We start from the raw sequence: 4,032 nt of genomic DNA, 5'->3' as shown, positions 1-4,032 counted from the left end.
ATTGACAGGTCTCTACCAGAGACGTATACGGCGTCTCTACGTCACTCTTCCTCAGTCCACATATGGTCACTTCCTGTTCACTGGCTGCAAAAAAAACAACAGAGCCGCAGACTGAAGCCGGGCCACAGGTCAGACTCGGACTGCGCTATTATCTACGTAAAGATATAGTGCAGTAATGTCTGAGCAGAGAAGTCACTCTCCCTCTGTGTGTGTTGTAATCCCAGTGTGCATGTGAGCGCACCCTACCGGTTAGCTCGAGGACGCGTTCTGCTCACATACGCCGTTTACTGACATCTCCATCCCGACCGATTGCGGAAGCTCAGGCGGCAACTTTTGGTTTTGCAGAATGAAGGCGTTGCGTCATGTGTTAAAGCTGCATTCTCTCTAGTGACCACCAGGGGGCGACTCCTCTGGTTGTATAGAAGTCTATGAGAAAATGACTCTACTTCTCTCTTGATTTATTACCTCAGTAAACATTGTAAACATGAGTTTATGGTCTCAATCTCTAGTTTCAAGTCTTCTTCAATACAGCATGATGTTCATTTAGTACATTATGGTCCATTTAGAGTCACACAGACCATAAAGCAGGGTACGCTTTAGGGCGGGGCTACTGTGACAGCTGTTTTAGGAAGTTAATGAATAAATTAAAAACATTTTTTTGAAATAAAACTAAATATTTATGAGCCATTTTTAAAGATGTATGTCTTCTTGTCCTGTAACGTGCAGATCAGCGGTTTGATTTCTCACAAAGTGAAAAGGTTCTCAGACAGATTGTTCAACCTTTGCTTCAGCTTCAGTGCAGAGTGACTGCTGACACCGAACTAAAGCTGATTATGGTTATTGGCTCAAAGTACAGGAGCTAACTGATGTCTGTGGGTTGTTAAATTACAGGCGTGTGGATTCTGTGTTTAAGACATATTGAATGATGAACCTCAGGAGTTTATTTCATGAGGAGGATATTGGATACAGTGTTTGAGAAGAGGAACTCTTTAAATGTGGTCGTGTAAAAACAGTTGAAGGAAACTGTGTCTTTAAAGAGTTTAACTTGATCTAACTTTCAACGACAACATGCTTCTCTTTGTTCTCACATTCTCTGCTTTGTGTTTAGAAGATGAAGAAGAAAAAGACCGCGACAGGAAACGGGAGAGGATCGTGAATTGCAAATGCTGAGGCTGTTTACTTCCTCGGCTGTCAATCATCATAATACGATAATAACAATAATAACACCGACGGAGTCACGCTGTCAGAATTACTCAGCTGAGTTTGCTTCAGCGCTGCCAAAGTCACATTTGCTCCTGAAGAGATTTGAAGGCTGTTGATCCGGCTCAGACATTCATTGTCCACAGAGGACGGATCTTAATGACTCTGCTGATCCTCTGACTTTTCATCTAGCGCCACCAAAAGGTTAAAGAAATAAGCTTGTTGAAAATCGAAAGAAAGTTTGAGTGAATTTTATTTAGGTTTCCACACATTTGCTTCAAAGTGCTTCACAATCTGTAGACTCTCTATCACTGGACCTCAGATAACAGGAAATCAAACTTAAGGCCTTTACTCACCAAGTGCATGATAAATAAAAAACTAGAAAAAACATTTCACTTTCTTTGCAAGTTTACAACATTTCTATACATTCAGTGCTTTCACGTCATTATGTGAAGTCTTTCTGCAGGATTCTTCTTTCTCACCTCTTCTCAAAGCTGCAGCTGATTTATGACATCTGACGTGTCAGCTGATCATCATCAATACAACCAGCAGGCAGGAGGTCAAGTAGGTAAAATAATAACTCGTATAATCCCTTTTCTGTCCACCAGCTACCGCGAATAAAATACAAAATACACAGTTTCATAGTGAAAACAAATAGCTCAATTAATCAGAAACCACCGAGTGCTTTATTCAGATGCAGTTCCTCCAATCTTCAAGATAATTTCACTTTTTATAAATTCTGTTTATCTTTCTCGGGTGTGATTGGTCCTCGTTGCCATTTCTCATCCACCTAACCTCCACTCCTTCTGCAAAATGAGATTTTCTCGCTCCAGAAAAAGATGGAAAACCCAAACTCAGAGCTCCAACATATCCCTCCACTAACTTGTAAGACTTTACAGATGGATTTTTTAACAGTATTCAACAGTAGAGTAACCTTTGAAAAACAAGTTAAATGTGATAGATTCATACATTTTCCGCATTAGTTGATTTTCATAGAAATAACAAATGACTGTCGGGAAGGAAAGAAATCTAAATATTGATGTTTTTGGGAGGAAGGAATGAGGTGTGGGTGTGATTATTTAACATTATTTAAAAAACTGCAAATCTAAGAGTGGATGAATGTTCCTGCCGAGTGGATCTGACAGTTTCCACTCGTCGGTCCAATCAAAGATTCATTGTGAGTTTCCTGGAAAAACTCTCCTTTTCTTTCATCCATTATGAAATAATCTGAGTCACTGTGTTTTGAGCCAGGCAGAGGTTCATCAGAAAGAGATTTAGAGAACAGCAGAGCAAAGGAAAAGATGGTGAAATACTGAGTTAGGCTGAAGAAAAGACAGTTTGGGTTAAAACGACTACAACAGTGTTGATACTGAAGAGCACAATTCTGTGACAAATAAATCAATGTTGACTTTCACATGAGGAACAAACCGCCGGTGAAGGATCCATGTTTGATGGACCCGTCCACCTCCTCTCTCTCTCGTCCTGTGTGGGTTTCTGTGGTCTTTACTCGTTCATAAGTTACGTTGATGATATAAGAAATAATTTCTACGAGTTACAGCACATTCTTTTTCATCAGCATCGACTGCTGGCATGAACCAGCCTGTGCTGTTGGGTGCATGTTTGAACTTTGTTTCCATACTTCCATTCCTCACGTTAAGCTTGGCTACCCACATGCTGACCTCAGCTCTGTACTTAACTCTGACTCTCAGGAAGACATAAAGACACTCGGAGTGTCTCCCCGAATGTTGAACCATTCCTTCAAAGCTGCTAATTTGCTATCTGGTTAAAATGAGGTCAGTGATTACAGGACTGTAGATCTCTCGGCCATCACCTGCAGATAAATACATATCTTATTCATGAGCATAAACATGAACAACGTGCAGCTCTGCGGTCCTCCTGCAGCAGCAGATTAGTGATGAAACTCTAAAGCTGCTGTTAGTCGAGTTGACAAAGACCTTCATTTACAATCAGCTGACTTCAGCACTTTCCGTAATCCTCAGTTTACTCTGTTTTGACAGCTTCTTCTTCTTCTTCTTCTTCTTCTTGAGTCATGAATCGCAACAGAAGCTTCTCCAAACAGTTGTTTGGCGCCCGGCCGCCCCTCCCTTTCCTTCCCCGTGGGACAAACGGAGACTATTGTTAAACAGTCCCGGTCACGTGACGCGTCCCGCCGCAGCTCGCTGTGACTCATTTGACCGGACAGGCTGACGATCACAGTCATTGTCCCGAATTAAACAAATGCTGTAAACACGGCTGAACTGTCATCTTGGATTCTCGTTGATTTATTGATTGTTTTTCTGAGGATTTTGTAGAAGTGTAATGTTTATTTGTGTCCTGCTGCTGGAGAGAATTAACTCCAGATCACTTTCTCTCTCTCTCTCTCTCTCTCTCTCTCTATCTCTATCTCTGTGTCTCTCTCGCTCTCTCTCTCTCTATCTCTATCTCTATCTCTGTGTCTCTCTTTCTCTCTCTCTCTATCTCTGTGTCTCTCTGTGTCTCTCTCTCTCTCTCTCCCTCTCTCTATCTCTGTCTCTCTCTCTCTCTCTATCTCTATCTCTGTGTCTCTCTCTCTTTCTCTCTCTTTCTCTTTCTCTCTCTCTCTCTCTCTATCTCTGTCTCTCTCTCTTTCTCTTTCTCTTTCTCTCTCTTTCTCTTTCTCTCTCTCTATCTCTCCTTCTCTCTCTATCTCTCTCTCTATCTCTATCTCTGTGTCTCTCTCTCTTTCTCTTTCTCTTTCTCTCTCTCTCTCTCTATCTCTGTGTCTCTCTCTCTTTCTCTTTCTCTTTCTCTCCTTCTCTCTCTATCTCTCTCTCTCTATCTCTCCTTCTCTCT

This window comes from Anarrhichthys ocellatus, unplaced genomic scaffold (assembly GCF_004355925.1).
Source record: "Anarrhichthys ocellatus isolate YVR2014 unplaced genomic scaffold, GSC_Weel_1.0 scaffold2, whole genome shotgun sequence".
NCBI lineage: Eukaryota > Metazoa > Chordata > Actinopteri > Perciformes > Anarhichadidae > Anarrhichthys > Anarrhichthys ocellatus.
The sequence above is the reverse complement of the archived record's forward strand: the minus strand, read 5'-3'. Positions refer to the sequence as shown.